This window comes from Scyliorhinus torazame, chromosome 6, assembly GCF_047496885.1.
Source record: "Scyliorhinus torazame isolate Kashiwa2021f chromosome 6, sScyTor2.1, whole genome shotgun sequence".
Classification (NCBI taxonomy): domain Eukaryota; kingdom Metazoa; phylum Chordata; class Chondrichthyes; order Carcharhiniformes; family Scyliorhinidae; genus Scyliorhinus; species Scyliorhinus torazame.
In genome coordinates, this window is record NC_092712.1 from 134,292,533 (window position 1) to 134,312,424 (window position 19,892).

At 46.6% G+C, this 19,892-nt stretch overlaps 1 protein-coding gene and 1 long non-coding RNA gene across 2 annotated transcripts in view; one reads left to right on the plus strand and one right to left on the minus strand.

Annotated features, from left to right (window-relative positions):
- cntnap2a (contactin associated protein 2a) overlaps positions 1 to 19,892 on the plus strand; it is a 2,812,093-nt gene that overhangs the window by 2,158,282 nt on the left and 633,919 nt on the right. The window lies entirely within an intron of this gene.
- The window catches only part of LOC140425030 (uncharacterized), a 52,560-nt gene that overhangs the window by 19,989 nt on the left and 12,679 nt on the right, over positions 1 to 19,892 (minus strand). The window contains exon 2 of the long non-coding RNA XR_011947744.1: positions 12,177 to 12,465. This is a non-coding gene — a long non-coding RNA (uncharacterized lncRNA). The remainder of the gene's footprint in view (positions 1 to 12,176; positions 12,466 to 19,892) is intronic.

Genomic DNA, 19,892 nt, shown 5'->3' on the forward strand with positions numbered 1-19,892 from the left:
TAGTGATATTGTCGCTGGACTAGTAATCCAGAGACCCAGGATAATGATCTGGGATCCCGAGTTTGACCCCGGTTCAAATCCCACCATGCCAGGTGATGGAATTTAAACTCAATAGAATATCTGGAATTAAAAGTCAAATGAAACCATTGTCAATTGTTGTAAAGACCCATCTAGTTCACGAATGTCCTTTAGGGAAGGAAATCTGCCATCCTTACCTGGTCTGGCTCACACGTGACTCCAGACCCACAGCAGTGTGGTTAACTCTTAACTGGCCTAGCAACCCACTCAGTTGTATTCAACCGCTACGAAAACACAAAAAAGGAATGAAATAGGACGGACCACCCAGCATCGAACCAGGCACTGGAAACGACGATGGCAAACACAGCCCTGTCGACCCTGCAAAGTCCTCCTTATTAATATCTGGGGGCTTGTGCCAAAGTTAGGAAAGTTCTCTCACAGACTAGTGAAGCAAGCCTAACATAGTCACACTCCCAGAATCATACCTTGCAGACAATGTCCTTGACACCACTATCACCATTCCTGAGTATGTCCTGTCTCACTGGCAGGACAGACCCTGTAGAGGTGGTGGCATAGTGGTATACAGTCGAGATTGAGTTGCCCTGGGAGTCCTCATTATCGACTCTGGACCCCATGAAGTCTCATGGCTTCAGGTTCAACATGGGCAAGGAAACCTCCTGCTGAGTACCAGGTAGCAACCACCACCTGCTGATGTATCAGTACTCCTCCATGTTGAACACCACTTGGAGGAAGGGTAGCAAGGGCGCAGAATATGCTCTGGTTGTGGGAATTCAATGTCCATCATCAAGAGTACCACAACAGACCAAGCGTGCCGGGTCCTAAAAGATATATCTGCTAGAGTGGGACTGCCTCCATCGTGTTGTGTACCACTACCACCATGCTAAATGGGATAGACTTCAAACAGGTCTAGCAACTCAAAACTGGGCATCCATGAGGCTGTGGGCCAACAGCAGCAGCAGAATTGCATTCAACCACAATCTGCAACCTCATGGCCTCATGACCACTTTACCATTACCACCAAGCCAAGTGATCAACCCTGGTTCAATGAAGAGTGCAAGAGAGCATGCCAAGAGCAACATCAGGCAAACCTAAAAATGAGATGTCAATCTGGTGAAGCTACTACACAGGACTACTTGTGTGCCAAACAGCATAAGCAGCAATTACCTCAATGATGGAGGAGCCAGCACATATGGGCAAAAGACAAGGCTGAGGCATTCGCAACAATCTTCAGCCAGATGTGCCGAGTGGATGATCCATCTCAGTCTCCTCCGAAGGTCCCCAGCATCACAGATGTCAGTCTTCGGCCAGTACGATTCACTCCACGTGGTATCAAGAAATGGCTGAAGGCACTTGATACTGCAAAAGGCTATGGGCCCTGACAATATCCCAACAATAGTACTGAAGACTTGTGCTCCAGAACTTGCCGCACCCCTAGCCAAGCTGTTCAAGTACAGATACAACACTGGCATCTACCCAGCAATGTGAAAAGTTGCCCAGGTGTGTCCTGTACACAAGAAACATGACCGATCCAACTCAGCCAGTCTACTCTCCATCATCAGCAAAATGATCGAAGGAGTCATCAACAGTACTATCAAGCAGCACTTACTCAGCAATAACCTGCTTATGGATGCTCAGTTTGGGTTCCCCCAGGGTCATTCAGCTCCTGACCTCAATACAGCCTTGATTCCCCTCCAACTCACTCACCACCCTGACTTGGAAATACATCACCGCTCCTTCATGTTGCTGGGGCTACATCCTGGAACTTTCTCCCTAACAGCATAGTGGGTATACCTACACCTCGAGCACTGCAGCGGTTCAAGAAGGCAACTCACTGCCACCTTCCGAAGGGCAACCAGTGATGGGCACTGCCTAACCAGCGGCATCCACATCCCATAAATGAATTTTAAAAAACAGAGGAAACAAACACTCGGTATTCACCCTGTCGAGTCCCCCCAGTCTCTGAATTTGTTTTTTAAGCATTGGTGACTTGAATGAAATTTATGGAACCCACTGTCTTCCTCTGCAGCAAATGCTGGTCTGTTGTGTGGTTGGGATTTAAACAGGGTTTAGAGATTGTCTAGTCTCGCAAAAGTATGCTGCTAGTGCCCATAGCCCTTTTTCACAGAATAATTTTTTTACAGCAAGTATTTATACATTTGGACCTTCACATAAGGCAAAACGCCTGCTGTCTTCAAGATTTCTCTTCAACTCAGTCATGTGTTCTGATGCCATTATTACATCAACAACATGTATGCTTTCCAATATTAGCCATTTACTCTACATATCCCGCCAAATCTTTATTCCGATCACACTTGCATCCTCCTGCATCACCTGCCCCAAACCTTAGACTTCACATAGTTAGCCTCCTAGATGCCTTGACCAATTTCCTCGATCTTATTCTGATCTCCTTTTCAGGTCAAGGATATTCCATACTCTTCCATCTGCCCATGTGACTGTTCTCCTCCTGCGTAGCTGCATAATTTGTAGTATGTCTTTCCTTTTCCTCAGTATCTGAGTAGTATGCCCACGTTTCTAAAGGCTTTCTTTTCAAAGATATTAAGGTGCTGCAGTTTCTCCTGCTGGTACCCTGGCCTGTCCAAACCCTGCACAGCATTTGTTGTGGAATGTTTTCAGTTAATCAACCTCTATTGAATCAGACCCATACTCTCTCCCCAAGCTTCAGCACTAGTAACCCTGTTGCTCTGTGCCTGTGATTAAATTGCCAAGCCTGTTTGTTTCTCTGTTCTTTGTCACACTGTTTTACCCTCTCATTTGTGTTGACATTGGGTTTGAGTTTTTGTGTCATCGATGGAAGCTGTGTTCTCAATCTCCTAGCCATTATCAACTCTGGTGATGAGAAACCATTCTATAGTGTTGAGGATTGATAACTCGGAAGAGATAGATTAGATCTTTGTTTTTCCTTAATTCAATACTTCGGCCGTTTCATTTGCTTGAGGATAACGAGGGGAACTGGTTATACAAACAAAGACAGATATATTTACAACATTTTGGAACAGCTCATTTGAGAGTTGTGGCCCTTGTCAGACACTACAATTTTTCGGAATGCCAAGTACTGAATAAATTCTCTTGAGGATTGAATGACGGCTTCTGTCTTGGTACTAAGCATACAGTTTATTCCAGTCCACCGTGAATAATAATCAACAATGAAAAGCTAGGTTTTGTCAAATGCTTCCATGGCCTTGGTGGTAAAGAAGAAGGTAAGAATAGTTCTTTTTGTTCTTTGCTGTTTACAAGAAATACAGATCAAAATAATTTCTTCTAAAGGGCAAATCTGGCCACAAGACTGATTGTTTCGACCTCGCACAACATATTGTCCTTCCTAAATGTCCTTGGTGAAGTCTTTGAACAATATTGCTGAAAAAATAGAAATTTCTGTTGAAACTTTTCACCTTGCACTCATCAGCGCATTTGCAAGAATACAGTGCAAGAGAAACCAACAAATTTATAGTGTATAAGAAGAGACTGCTGATTGCTTGGCAAGTGGACTCTAACTGGCAGAAGCATTCCCATGGAGAATAAACTAGTTGATGGTGACTGACAGTTAACTGCCAAGCATTGTTTGAAATTTATTCCAGGCAGCTTAACTCTGGTCAAGGAATTGGATGCCAGTGGAATGAACCAACTAATGGCTGTCATTTCTTTTGTTTAGCTGAAATAGGCACAGTGTGTATGTGTATACATGTTCTTTCTGTCTGCACAGAACAGAGTCCTGTGTATTCAAGTATGTACATGCAAATGGGCAACACTGTGAGCCTGACTAGCAATCTTAAATTGGTTGTCAGCATAGTTCTTAGCATGCGAAGGATTATTTAGAAAACGTTGTGTAATCGCGGAATCAGGTGAAGCTCTCTGTATTACACTGCTACTGTGTAGTACCAACACAAGTGGAACTGCAGCAATCCAAGAACTACCTCACGACCACCTCCTGAAGGGCAACTAGAGTTGGGCAATAAATGCTGGCATAGTGGGCAGCATGGTGGCCTCGTGGTTAGCACAGCTGCCTCACGGCACTGAGGTCCCAGGTTCGATCCTGGCTCTGGGTCACTGTCCGTGTGGAGTTTGCACATTCTCCCCGTGTCTGCGTGGGTTTTGCCCCCACAACCCAAAGATGTGCAGGCTAGGTGGATTGGCCACGCTAATTTGCCCCTTAATTGTAAAAAACAATTGGGTACTCTAAATGTATAATAAATAAATAAATAAATAAATAAATGCTGGCATTGCCAGTGATGCCCACATCCAGTAAATGAAAAAAATACTGAAGAGGTTACAGATTGTGGTTGAGTACAATTTCACAATTGCACATCACGTTGCCCAATATTGAGTTGTTAGATCTGTTCGAGGTTTAATCCCATATAGCACAGTGGCTGTGCCACACAATACAATGGAGGATATCCTCAATGTGAATTCGGACTTTGCCTCCACAAGGACTGTACGGTCAGTCTACCATTACTGTCATGGCAGACGCATTTGTAGCAGCCATGTTTATGAGGATGAGGTCAAGTAGGGTTTCCCTCTTTTTGGTTCCCTCACCGCCTGCCGCAGTCCCAGTCTAGCAGCTATGTCTTCTAGAATTCAGCCAACATGGTCTGTGGTGCTGCTACTGAGCCACTCTTGGTTATGGGCATTGAAGTCTCCAATCTAGAGGATATCCTGTACCCTTGCCACCCTCAGTGCATCTTCCAAGTGGTGCTCAACATGGAGGAGTACAGATTCATCAGCTGACGGGGATAGTACATAGTAATCAGCATGATAATGCCCATGTTTAACCTAACACCATGAGACTTCATGGTGCCCAGAGTTGATGTTGGGGACTCCCTGGGTAACTCCTATCTGACTGTATACCACTGTATCACCACCTCTGCTGGGTCTATTCTGCCAGTGGGACAGGGCATACCCAGAGAGGGTGATGTTGGTGTCTGGGACATTACCTGTAATGTATGATTCCGTGAGTTGTTTTTCTTATTAATTTAGGGGATGTGGGCATCACTGGCTGGGACAGCGTTTATTGCCCAACTCTAGTTGCCCTCGAGAAGTTGGTGGTGAGCTGCCTTCTTGAATCGCTGAAGTCCCATAGTGTGACTATGTCTCCCACAGTATGACTATGTCAGGTTGTTGCTTGACTAGTCTGTGAGACAGTTCTCCCAATTTTGGCATGAGCCCCCAGATGCTTGTAAGGAGCATTTTGCAGGGTTGGCAGGGCTGAATTTGTCTTTGTGCTTTCCAGTACCACATTTGATGCCAGGTGGTCCATCTAGTTTCATCTCCTATCCAATTCTCTCTCTTGGTTTGATGCAACTGATTGGCTTCTTAGACCATTTCAGGAGGCATTTAAGACTCAACCACATTAGTGGGATTTCGGTAAATGCCACCTGGTAGGCACAAGAGAATCCGTGCATACTGAGAGCAGACAATGTTTCTTTTACAGATGCATCAAAGGCCTTAAAGTGCCTCAGGGAAAAAGTAATTAATGCCCCAACAGCCACTTCAAGCTGAAGAATTCTGCTCCCCTACCTTTGTGAGATCCTTCCCAGATGTGTTCTACTATTTTGAAGCAATTGTTTTGCTCCTAGACCAGGCCTCAGGTTTTTGGTTACATTCAGTTTGGACCCAATAACATTGGCCGGGATTCTCCGACCCGGCTTCTGCAGTCTCCGCCGCCGATTTTCGGGCACCCAGGGATTGCCGCCACGCTGGTCGGGGGCCATTGACAGCGGCCCCCCCCCCCCCCCGGCGATTCTCCGGGTCCCGATGGGTCAAGTGGCCGACTGGTTTGGCCGAGTCCCGCCGGCGTGGATTACTCACCTTCCACACAGCGGGACCTGGAAGATGAATGTGCGGGGGCTGTCCTGGGGGGGTGGGATCCCACTCATCCCACCCTGTGGGGGCTGGGGGGGGCATGGTGGCCTGGCCCGCGATCGGGGCCTACCAATCGGCGGGCAGGCTGATTCCGTGGGGGCCTTCTTTACTCTGCGCCGGGCCCCTGTAGGGCTCCACCATATTGCCCGGGGGCCGGCGCGGAGAAGGGAACCCCAGCGCATGCGTGGACTCGGGCGGGCCGTTCCCTGCCAGCTGGAGCTGCGGGGCCGACTCCGGCGGCAACCTAGCCTCCTAGAAAGGGGAGAATTCCTCACTTTCGGGGCCCGTTAGCGCCGGAGCCGTTGGCGCCGGTTTTCATGCCGGTCTGGTGACATATCCCAATTATTAGAGAATCCGCCCAGTATGTTCAAAATAAGACAACGTTTGAGATTCAAGATACTTACTAAGTGAAAAGAGCCTCAAGAGTCCATGTACTTTGAAAAAAGAAAAATAAACTACTCGACAAGTTGAGAAAGATTGAAAAATGTATAATATCTATCTTACGCTCTATATTCATGGTTAATGTGAGGTACATGTGAATTAACAGGCAGCCTGTGGTCAATCTCACACACTGCATAATAAATGGTAGATGCAACCCAAACAGATTCCACGGATTTCTCAAAAACCCATCCAGACTTCAGTAAACCATGAGAGTCAACCAAACTCATTGAAACTCTTTCTCTATTGCGGGGACTTCCAGTGTTCACCTTCAATGATATTGCCTGGAATTCTCCAAATGTTGTCCCAACTAAGACTGCATCAATGACATCGGGTTTCCAGAGACTCTGTTCACCTGGATTCCCATGCATGCACTCAAATATGCACAACTCACAAGCACAAATTCAGCTCTTCCTACACCCTGTGTAGAATACTACTATTCCAAATGGTTACCTTCACCCCAATGGCCTGCAGCCAGTAGTCACCCACATTAAGCTGCCTTCTTAGATCCCCAGGCTTCTCTTTGAGCCTTCACCACCTAACGTATGTCAATAAATGCCCTTTTTCTGGTCAAACCTTCTTTCTTACTCCTTTTTCTTCTTAACTGAGACCTCTCCCTATCCCCTTTCTCTGTCCCCGGCCTGAGACTTACTTTGGCACTTCTCCCGGCCTCCTGCTGGGACTCTCCTCGAATGTGGCTATCTGTTTCCAGTCACATGACTGAGATTTTTGCACTTTATTTTTCACTGGCATACTGCTGTCAGGATTGACAAGCCCTTTAGCTGCCTTATTGCATGTTCACCACACATTCCCGGCCCAGGCGTGCACAAAGCTCTCAAGATCTGGTGGGAAGAGGAGTTACTGGCCCCTGGTTCACAAGAAGGTAAATTGGATCTCATCACACACTGTTTCCACTTTCTGGAACTTCATTGAATAAACTGTCGCTATTCATTCCTTGTTCCCATCAATGACCCCTCTTCATTGTTTTTGTTGTGTTCAGCCTGTCCACCTCAATGTTTTTAAGCACCCACATGTGCGCAGCGTCTTATGGGAGACAACTAATGGTGGTCTCTGGAGCGGCACAAAAACCGAGCTTAAAGAGAACATCACTGCCCATTCTGACAGAGGAACACTCTAACTATGCTGAAGGCTCCCTAATGGGAGATGGCAGATCATATACTTTACAGATTGCTTACATGTTTGCAGACTATATTAGCTCTGCCACCTTTTCGCAATCAATACAGGGCCATCAGAATTTTGGATTCCAAAATAACATGCAATCTGAAAACACATTATTTTATACCACAATGTCATTAATTGTCAAATCAGCAGTATAAATTATTAATGGACCATATATACAAGACCATTATATACATCCATATCAAACTACAAATTAAAATTGTTCAACATCCCACGGTGGGACACATGATACATACTCAATTCAATTTAATCCTGCGCAGTTGTAGTCAATTTCCAGCATCTCTTATTTCTTCCAGTTACTTCCTACTCAATATTAAGCTCCTTGGTCAGAATCATCACCCTCAATGTAATTCTTGTGTAATATAGGATTGAAAAATAAATGGCAATGAAATGATACAGCATTTTAATTTTCAATGGAAAAACTTTTACAATATGCACTTTTTAATATGCTATGCCTATGACACTTCTAAGTATCTGTTACTGAACAAACATGCCCATATACTCTCCCACATGTAATGTCACAGTGAAGTAGCGACATCAGTATATAATTTGCTTTCTAACTTTAAAAAGGGAGATAAAACAAAACAACTGAGTGTGAACCAGATAGAAAACAAGAAGCAGACTTATGGGTGATGAGTACTTGTGAGAATTCCTGTAACTTATTGCTGCGTTACATAAGTCTTATATTCTTGGAAATAAAAATCATTTAATAATCAGGATAATCTTTATTATTGTCACAAGTAGGCTTACATTAACACGGCAATGAAGTTACTGTGAAAATCCCCTAGTCGCCACACTCCGGCGCCTGTTCGGATACACTGAGGGAGAATTCAGAATGTCCAATTCACCAAATCAGCACGTCTTTTGGGAATTGTGGGAGGAAACCGGAGCACCTAGAGGAAAGCCACGCAGACACAGGGAGAACGTGAAGACTCCACACAGACAGTGACCCAAACTAATGTCTTGAGTTTGGATGACTCTTTGTCAAAACTAGGTGAGCTTTGACAAATGTCATTCAGACTCAAAATGTTACCTCCCTTCTCTCTCCACAGATGCTGTCAGACCTGCTGAGATTGTCCAGTATTTTCTGTGTTTGTGTTTCATATTCCAACATCCACAGTAATTTGCTTTTAGTTCCCATTGGCACCTTGACAGTGCCCCTTGGCACCCTGTCAGTGCCAACCTGGCACCCTGACAGTGCCCATGACACCCTGGCAATGCATCAATGCAGGTTTGCACAGTCTTGATACCAAGGCAGTGCCACAATACCATGGGGCATTGCCAAGGTGCGAGGTCTGAGGGGGGACCATGGCCATTAAAGGGGGGGGGTGAAGTGATGCATAAAGGGGATCCTGAAGGAGGGAGGGCTGCAGGGGTGTATGAATGGAAGTGTCGTGAAGGGAGATATGGGGTGGTAGGAAGGATGGGAGGTATAAAGGGGGGGTATGAAGCTGGGTGAAGGGAGTATGGAGGGTGCATGGGGACCTGAAACGGGGGTGGCCTTAAAGATGGGGGGCCCCTCAGTGACCCCATAGCAGTGTATAATCATTTGGGTGGGGGTGGTGAAGCCCCAATGTTGTCGAGGATGGATGGAGGTGGCGTTGGGTCACCCTGATGCCTGGGTAGTGAGGGGAGGGGGGGGGGTGACGCAGACATTTAGTGATTGGAGGGAGATTGATATCTGGGGTTAGGGATGCTGCCCTTGTCCGCAGGAGTAGCGATGGCTGAGGGTGGGGGTGTGGAGGGCCTTCAACTTAACTCTCAGACCTGGGCACCCTTTTAAAAGGACACCCCGATCTCTCATGAGCTAGTCGTCACAGCGTCTTTCGTTCCCCATTCTAGAAAAAATTCATAGGGCTGGATACTCCGTCCCGTCGCGGCAGATTTCTGGTTCAGCACGCAGGCGGGATGCTCTGTTTCGCCGGAAGGTCAATGGGGTTTCCCGTTGTGGAGCAGCCCCACGCCATCAGGAATCCCTGGGCTGCCGGCAAAACGGAGCTTCCCGATGGTGGAGAATCCAGTCCAAAGTGTGAGGTTTTTCAGTGATTCCCGTCCAAAATGACACTTCAAAGAATCGCGTTCCTTGTTCTACAACAATGACAGAAATAGATATGTTAACGAGCATCTTAAAGAAGGAAAGATATCCGGTGAGGTTTAGGGAGGGATTTTAAGAGTTTGGGCCTTAGCAGCCACAGTAATGGTATAGTGATTAAAAGTGGGGATGCTCAAAAGGATAGAATTTGAAAAGGACAGATATCTAGAATATTTTGTGGCTAAAGGAGATTATCAAGACATAGAGGGGGCAAGGCCATGTAGAAGGATTTGAATACAAGGCCAAAAATTTTTAAATCAACGCTTTGCATATGGAAGCAATGTAGGCCAGCAAGGATAGAGGTGATGGGTGAATTGGACATGGTGCAGGCAAAACATTTTAGATGATCTCAAATTGACAGAGGGCATTGGAATAGTGAAGTTGAGAGGTAAAAAGGCACGGATGCAGATTGCACCTTGGAACCAAATAGATCACCACGGCTGAAAACTGTCTGATTCAAACAGTTGCCAGGGAAAAGAATGGAGTTGATGGTCAGGGGACACATTTTGTGGCAGGAGTTGAAAACAATGGCTTCAGCTTTCCCAATATTTAATTTTGCCAATCACCTTTTAATATGTACACTCTCATTACTGAGTCTTCTACCATTTAAAATGATTACTCCTCATTTACTTCTCCAAACTCTTCACTGTACACCTCTTCGCAGGTCCCCTCTTAACCTTTTCCATTCTATAGCTAATTGGCCCAGATTCTCCATTTTCTGCACATAACTGAAATCCCTAGCCCCACTAAATTAATCAATGCAATAAATCTCTTCGGCATCCTCTTGAAGACCTTGGCATCCTTCCTGAAGTGTAATGGCCAGAATTGAACATAGTTCCACAGCGAAAAGCTCAGTGATTTCTAAAGGTTTAGCATAATTTCCTTGCTTTTGTATTCAAATTTTCTAATAATGAAACCAAGAATCCCATATATTTAGCAGCCTTCTTAACTTGACCTACCACCTTCAATGCTTTATATACAAGCGTCCTCAATTCCCTCTGTTTGTGCACCCGTGTTAAAATGGTATCATTTCGTTTATGTCACCTCTCCTCATTAATCCGACTAAAACGTTTCACTTCTCACTTCTCTGTGATAAATTTAGATCTGCCTTGCCATGCCTGCACATTTCAAGAGTCTCGATTTTCCTGATGTCTGTTACTATCCTCCTCATTGTTCTCTACATTTCCAAGATTTGGTCGTTTGCAGACTTTGAAATTATGTCTCATATCAGATCACTAATATATACCAAGTAAAGTTGAATGAGGTGGTATTTGAAGAGGCCTAAGACTAGGCAATTCATCGGAGTCAGGGGAGGATGAGGACACTTACTCAGCATAAAGCCCCTGAACCCCCCCCCAGGCTGGTGGGGTGTTGGCTCCTGGATGACAGGGGTTATCCACTGCAATCATGGCTGATGACACCTATCCGGAGGCCGCAGATCGGCACCGAGAGACCCGCTACAACAACGCCCATGCCACAACCAGCCCACCCCGCACACCCATCTGAGCACCGAGGCTGCTTGTAACAGTGTTAACAGGTGTTTAATGTGCACAAATACTTACAGATACATGCCCTAGCCCCTGTAACTAATCTGTGCCCTGCACCCATGTCAATTTAACTGGTGTCTAACTTTCTGACCTTATGAGCCTTACGCTGCATCTAGGTGGATCCCCAGATTGTACATCAGGAGTGGAGGTGGCCTACTGTGATTCCTGCCCTGCGAACTGGGTGGTCATCCTCTGGGGCGACTGGGCCTGGATAGGCCAGGCTGCTGCTCGGGTGTCCCAGGTGGCTTGATGCTGCCCTGCTCTATCCGCTGCCACCAGATGTGCCATGGACAGGAGGGGGAGTCCGAGGCGCTGCGGTGTTCCAGCACTTCCTCCGGGCTACTCTATCTCCTGAGGCTCCCCACCACCTGGCGCTGCCAGTCCTGGAGGCTGGCTCTGGTCTCGACCAAGGTCTACATGCTCGTGGCCATGGAGAACAGGGAGTGGACCATCTCCGTCTGGTACTGCGACACATCGCCCAATGACTGTGCCACCACCTTCTGGGTTTGTGTAACATCAGCCAGTGACTGTGTCATCTCCCTCTTGGACTGGGCCACCTCCCTCTGTGACTGCGCCACGTCGGCCAACGCTTGGACAATGCCGGCGACGTTCACAGTCATGGTCCGTATGAATGAGCCACGCTCAGGAGGGCCGCTGCAATTTCCTGTGAGGCGGCAGCCCTATCCTGGAATGCCCCAAGCTTTGACATGCTGATCCATAGTCTAAACCCTTGCCCCCAATGCTTCCACAGCAGATGTCACACATGCGGTGTTGGCATGGGCGGCATGCATGCAGTTGGACTCCATCAACTGCACCTGCAGATACTCAATCCTTGCCGTCAACCCCTCATTTAGTCCCTGACTCTGTGACTTCATCTCCACGATCAATAGGACTGTCCGTTCCAGAAACCCGAAACCTGTCTGGACGGCAGCAAGTTCCTGGGGTCTCCCTCCTCCAACCGTCCACCCCTTGGGTGTTCTTACCTCCACCTGCTGTACTGGATCAGCTGTGTGGTGAGCACTAGATAGTGTCCCAGGATCTCTGCACCTAAGTGCCCAACCAAGATGAGTACCTCTGGCATGGTGAAGTGTGTTGGAGACACAGGAAATCAGTATCATCAGTGGACTCGTGTTCCGGGGTGTCTTGGGTCTCTTGTTGAGGGCTGCCTTCCATGCTGTTCTCCTCATCGCAGGTCAGCACATGGAGGGCTCCGGCCGTGGCACTGGCTGAGGGCGGGGACACCAGATGTACCTACCCCATCACCAGCAGGTCCTGCAAGACACAAGACAAGACGCATGATTAGGCTGTGGGCCAGGGGAGAATTGGGTGTGGTGGGGGTGAGGGTGGTGGTGAGGGTGGTGTGGGGATGGTGTTGGAAGAGGTTAACACGCATGACATGGGGAACCGCAACTCAGCAGGGTCTCACTTCCTTGTCCATGGCCAATCTCCACCCCGGTGACCTCCCTTTCCTCTGGGCTTCCGACCACGTCCGGGGCCCTCTGCTCAGCCGCAGTGAGGGGCCGCAAGTCCCCCTCCAATCTTTTCCCACTCCTGGCGCTTATGGGCAGCCTTCTCCTGGGGGCGGTGGGGAGGGGGGGGTGGGAACAGAAAATGACAGTGTTAGACAGTCCGATGATGCACGCAGCCCAGGGAGCGGGTAGCTGGTGGCTTCAGTTTCTAGGGCACCCGGCTATGGCGGCCGGTATGGATGCCAGCACATGGTGCAGGGTGGGGGTTCGACCACTCTCTGGGTGGGGGGTGTCGGGTTAGGGGTGTGTGGGATGGGGGTTGGTGCTTGGGGCACAGTGTTGCCTACCTGCCGCCCTGAGGAGGTCGTGCAGTTTTGACTGGCACTGCTGGCCAACCCAGATGGTGCTGCTCATGGCACTGACCGCCTCTGCCACTGCGCCCAGGCACTGCGGACGGCGGCGGCTGACAGCCTCCTTCCCGGGCCTGGGTACAGAGTGGCCTACCTCTCCTCCACTGCGTCCAGGAGCATCTCCAGCTAGATGTCTGTGAAACGGGGAGCCGCTCTCCTCGCTTTCATCTTGTTGGCTGGATGGTGTATGTGGAGAGTGTAGTGTGCATATGCGACTACACTTGTCAGCCTCCTGAGTGTCAATCATGAATCCGGCGAACTCAGCACCATTTCCCATTGGAATCGATTGTGAGCCACATGGCGCCAGTATTAGCCCCTGAACAGTCGCTAAATCAGTCCAGGTGTGGCGTCAGTTTTGCTGTCACAGAAGTCCACGAATCCTGCCCCGACAACACTTAGTCTCAGAAACGGAGAACCTTGCCCAGAATCTTTCCTGAAATACACAACAGGGACTTATTTTGCATGTTGTGTCTTTAATCCAGCAATGAAATCAATACAAACCAATTCCCCACTCACAATCAATATCCAGTGACTTCTGCTAAAACGTATCCATTCTGGATGTCTGATGAGAAATGCTTTTCTTTTCGACTTTTGGCACAAAGAATAACGATATATGCGAGCAAACAGAAGCTCGATGATACCTGTGGAACTGTACTTAACCAGTCAGGAGAAGACGGAGATTGAAGGTGCAGCCTGAATGTGTCTTGTGAAGGATTGAACTTCTGATTACAAATACCAATTAGTAAGCAGAGGGGAATTTTTTCCCTGTATTTATGCAGGCTTGATGTTGTTAAAGGGGCACTCTTTTTATTCTGTCACTATCAGGAGCACTTGCGTAGGCTGGAAAACATCATGCTGAGATTTCAAACAACAAAGTATTTACCCCATGGAAATTTATCGGCAAAATTGTAGAATATCTGATGAAAACGAAAAAGGTCAATATACTTTGATACAATGGCGCAACACAGCAAAAAGGAAAGTTGTATGGTCCTGAAATGTGTCATTTCCAAACTAGTGGTGTCTTGAAAATGGTTTCTATGCATTATTCACTGTGTTATAAATAGAGGAAGGAGAAAAGAATGTCACTTCAGTCTAGGAAGATGTAACTAAAAGCATTGTTTAATAGAAAATGGATGCACATTGCAGCTGCATGCCCAACTAATGGTCTCAGGAGCTTATTTTTGGCTTAGTTTTAATACTTGGCCATTTTTATGTTTCTATTTGATGCACAGTACTGCAGTCTTACATTGATTCTTCCTCCTGGGTAATCTTTTGTCTATGGTTTGAATTATTTATTAGGTGTCCATTAGGTTGGGGTTAACATTGTTGGAAACAAGAATATTTTCACTTCCTATCAGCAGCCAATAGCACTGATAGTCCAGGCAGAGTGTATGCAGTGCCAAGCATCCCATGTGGCTGTGGCATTGCAGCTTTGATTCATCCCCGTGACATTGGCATCATTTGGATATGAAATCAAATTCCCTCAATTGGGAAGAAAAAGGCATATAAACTACTCACCGGGTAAGAAGGTCTATTTTTCTTGCGATATGCCTTGGTTAGCTTTTCACTCGTCGGCAAAAACAACACCTTGGGGAAATTCCAGCCTCGCACTGCCGGTAGCAGAGTTCCAGGTAAGGCGGAGAATCCAGCATCGGGGAGAAAATGGGATTGGCGCCCATTTCCAATGTTCCAGCCCCCCACTGGTGGCGGGATGCAGGTTTGTGCCAGTGGAAGGATGCAAATGAGTTATTAAAACCAATTTGCATCCACTCAGTGGGCTGGGCACCATATTCTCTGGGCCCAAGTGATTCTCCCTTTCTCTGGGCCATTACAACAGGTATGGACAAGCATGGCCCTGACGTGGTGGTCTTCGTAGTGGGCCAAGGGGATGACTCCTTAAGGGAGTTGCCCCCAATGTCCATCCGAGGGTCACCCTCCCCCTCCACAATGCCAGACCTGCCTACCCCAGCCCCACCAGACCCCTCCCCCACTATTCCCCAAGACCTCCTAAATAAAGAGACCCCCTGACTAAGTTAATTTCTGGAACGAGAAACCAGTCAGTTGTGTTTAAACCCCTCAGATCCTTGAGCTGCAAGCATTCCCTCACTGGGCTGTGATAGACAGCTTCCACACACACACAGCTGTCATCATTGCTCCATTCATCTTCCTTCACAGTTTAATAACTCTGAAGTACTCCCATAGATGACGCAATTGAGCTTTGCAAAGAGAAGGAAAACCTGTCGCAGAAACTTCACACGATACATGGATCCGTAGAGAAGCAAAATTGATTTAATGTCACTCTGAACGAATGAACAACTAGTTGGCTGAGAAACTTGGCAAGGTTCTATATTCTGGCAGAAAGCCAACAGGTACAAGAAAGCGATTGAAGAGCTGAAAAACCAGCTCGAAAGGAAAGAGGAGGCATTGAAAGGAAAAGCTGTAGAACTTTGCAAGTTACGAGCGAATAATGAAGCCAAGAGTACAGAACTGAAGCATGTTAAGACTTCCCCGGAGACAGACCCGAGCAACAGTGAAACCAAAATGGAGGACAAGGTCAAAACACTGCTGCAGACAAAGAAGAGAAAGACAGAAATAAGGTCAGAAAATGTAAATTTAAAGCTCAAGCAACGAAAAAAAAAGCACTGGGTACAAAGGTTCCAAGAACCATTGGGTTGTTGAGAAAATATATTGTTGGAATGAAAGTCAAGAACCGTGAATGTCAGAAACAAATAGCAGAATTAAAATTACAGTGAAGGGCCAGACCACGGAGGGATTTGAAAAGAAGGATGTTTATTTTAAAACTGAGGCACTGTTTAGCTGAGAGCCAGTGTAGGTCATGAAGAGGTGATGGCTAAATGACATTTGATGTGAGTTGGGAAGCAATCAGCAGACTTCTGGAAGTCCTCAAGTTTACAGAAGGTGCAATGTGGGAGCAAAGAGAAAATGCTGGAAAATCTCAGCAGTTCTGAAAGCATCTGTAGCGATCACTGTATGTGCATGTACATAAGGGGTTAATGTGTAATCAGTAGCACCACGTGATCACTAGAGGGTCGGACCAACAGGGGTATAAAAAGCAACCACATTGTGTCTCTCCCTCTCTCTTGAAATGAAATTAAATGAAAAAAATGAAAATCACTTATTGTCACAAGTAGGCTTCAAATGAAGTTACTGTGAAAAGCCCCTAGTCGCCACATTCCGGCGCCTGTTCGGGGATGGACTGTGACAAGGGCAGGAGTGTCAGATTAGCTCAGATGATTAGTGTAGTTACTGTAGTTCGATCTTGTCAACCTTATCACTAGTATCAATGTTAAAGTAAAGAACTCATGCAATTATTGTTATAGTTACTCAATAAACCTTTTGTTACCACTGGACGAGTTTGAGTCTTCTTCATCGAGATTCAGAAGACCTCATCAGTAACCAAGGTTTGGGTAACACATATTACACTCCGTAGTATATCAAGATAATACAGGAGTGTGATAAAAGATGGTACCAGGCGTGTTGGCTTTAAAAGAACTAGTTAGATTAGGTTAGATAAAAAGAGAAGAAAATTCAAACCGGATATTCGACTGTGGAAGACTTTGCAGCAAATGGATCCTCGACGACTAACTGATTCGATGGAACTCATTGGAGCTCCATGGCAGCTGGAAACAAGCGGTAATTTAAGTTATAACTTAAAAATGTTTGAATAGATGTTCCAGATATGCATCGCAGCTAATGATTTGAGCATGGCCTCTGAGATCACTACAGCATCTTTAGGGAGAGAAAAGAGCTAACGTTTCGAGTCCAGTTGACAATGTGTCAAAGCATCTGGACTCAAAACGTGAGCTCTTTTCTCTCCCTACAGATGCTGCCAAACCTTCTGAGATTTTCCAGCATTTTCTCTTTTGTTTCAGATTCCAGCATCCGCAGTAATTTGCTTTTATTTTGTGCAATGTGGGAGCGCGCATTTGAATAGTTATATCTCGAGTTAATAAACACATAGGTGAGAATTTCAGCAGAAGAGCTGAGCTGGGGGTGGAGACAGGCTATGTTACACAGGTGAAAACAGCTGGTCTTGGTGATGGTGCAGGTAGAATCAGGAGTGTTGGGGCTGATCCGTTCTGAGCATTAAGCCCTGGGTGAATTTTCCTCCCATACTGACTTCTGCCCAAAAGCAGCAGAAATTACATTAGCATTGGTGGGCCAGAATTAGAAATCAGAAGAGGGAGGGGAAGGGGAGCTTCGGGTTGTTGACCTGAACCCACTGAAATAGTCAATTTAAGTGACAAGGGGCGTTTTATAAAGTATACAATCGCAGGAGAAAAAGGGAAACCAGGGGCTGGAGAGGCCACGATATGTGGAGTCAGGAGGAGCAGTCCTGCATCTCTTGACCAATGAGGTGTCTCTAAAAGGTAAAACAAATTGAATTTGCATGGGCCAACTCTGCTGAATGTGACCTCGTCCTTTAAATTCAACCTCTTGCTCCTCCATCTGGGCACTGGGCAGCCACTCCCTGCCTGAATGCTGGGAATGAAGGTTGGGAATGCATTGAGAAAGTTTAATCCTCCCCTTACCTGCAACACTGCAACTGGACAGGAAGTTAAATGTTCCCTTATCAATTCACTTTCTGTTGTCACCCTCAGTCAGTTGCACAAAAGTATTCCTGAACTGAATTCAGATTTGATTGTCAACATTGCAAGCCATTTTTAACAGTCCTGATTATCTTCAGAGATATTGTTTCATGTGTTACAACTCTAAAGAATGAAATCATGTTTTATTCCGAATGAGTGTGTCACAAATGTGCGGATTGCTCATTTTGTGTTCTAAAGGCCCAGGCTGTGTATTTTGATCAAAAGACCAAAGTGGATTGTTTCATTGATTAATTGATGATGGCTTGCTGAATGAATTTGGATCAATGTAAATGGAAGCACAATTCCCTGCTGCATAACAAATGAATAGCATCCAGTTTTCACAATGTGTGTATTCAAGTGTTTAACTGTAGCCTGGCCAAATGTATATATGAATGATTATCATAAAAATTCATCTGTCAAATGAAAAGGCAGTTCCACAATCAGAAGAATTGCAACAGAAGGTTTGACACAACATCATCAAATTGAGCCCTGGCACAACTTCATCAGCCCATAGTTAAATTAATGTTCCCAGGAAGCTTACGGAAATTAGATGGGAAATGTTCACGCAGTGCTAACTGAGAGGCCAGAACATGCGGAAAAGAAACAATACTTGCATTTATCTTGCAACACACCACATCTGTCAGAAAAGTTTCGAAGAATCTAACATGTAGTAACCTATTTTGGAAGTGCGGCAATTGTTTTGCAGGAAATGCTGCAGGTATTTTCTGTACAAATGAGTCCTCAGCGAGATGAACGCCCACTTCATCTGTTGTCTTCAGCCGGAGCACTGCGTTTGATTCTGGGCCCTGCACTTTCGGAAGCATGTGAAGGCATTGGAAAAAAGATTCATGAGAATGGTTCCTGTATGGATTTTTAAAAAAAATATTTGTTCATGAGATGTGGGTGTCGCTGGCTGGGCCAGCATTTGTTGCCCATCCCTACCTGCCCTTGAATTGAGTGGCTTCTGTCATAATATGCACCCATGCACATCATGAGGTAAAAACAGGCAGTGACAGACACCCAGGTTAGCCAATCAACATACAGGAAAGAACACAACCAATCACCAGACAGAACACTAGAGGGGGGTTTCCCACTATAAAACACACGAGGCATCAGCGCTCCGCCTCTTTCCATTGGTGACAACTGTTGTGACAGTCAGGGTGTATATATCAGTCAGCACCTTCTACACGTGGATCAGAGCTAGCCTGGTCCAGTAAGTTAGAGTTAGTACCCTTCGAGTAGTGGAGTGTCAACCCACAGCCAGCTGTGTGCATTGTTACAGAAGTTCAATAAATCGTGATAAACAAACGCCTACGTTTGGTGTATGCTTTACCGTTCATCTGCATCCTGTTGCAGTCCGTGTTACCCCAGGGTGAATAACACGACATGATACCAGGAGTCTACTTCATCTAAGTAATTTACCTTGAATAATTCAGTGACGACCAGCAAGTGCCTTCCAGCGGCATGGAGATGATCCAGGCCCCTCCACAGCTCCGGATCTCCGGAAACCTCGGCGCCAACTGGCAGGTCTTCAAGCAGAAATTAAGTCTATACATTGGGGCCTCGAGGATGCGTCCGATGCCAGAAAATTTGCGCTGCTCCTATCGACTGCGGGGGACCAGGCCATCCAAATCTTCAATTCGCTAACTTTTGCCGACGGCGAGGACAAGACCAAGTTGCAGACCATGTTAGCCAAATTCGACAGTCACTGTGAAGTTGAAACGAACGAGAGTTTTGAGCGCTATATCTTCCAGCAACGCCTTCAGGGTAAGGGTGAGCCTTTCCAATCCTTTCTAACTCATCTCCGCATATTAGCGCAATCCTGCAACTATGGTGACACCGCTGAGTCCCTCATCAGGGATCAGATCTTGTTTAGGGTCCACTCCGACGCCCTGCGGGAGCAGCTCCTAAAAATAAAAAACATGACCCTGCCAGTAGCCATCGAGATGTGTAAAGTGCACGAACAGGCGAAAAGTCACTACTCCCGCCTTAAATCGGCAGAACAGTACCAACTTGCCTCCCACGAGGCAGAGAGTGTACAGGCCATCGCCCGAATGTGGCGCCTTAACATCGATAGAGGTGGCCATTTCGCACGTTTTTCCCGGGGTCCCCCGCGCGCGCACCACGGACGGGAGAACGAAGCGGCCGAAGACCACACTGCACAGGTGCGAACGGCGGCTGACCGCACTGTACATATGCGACGACGCACA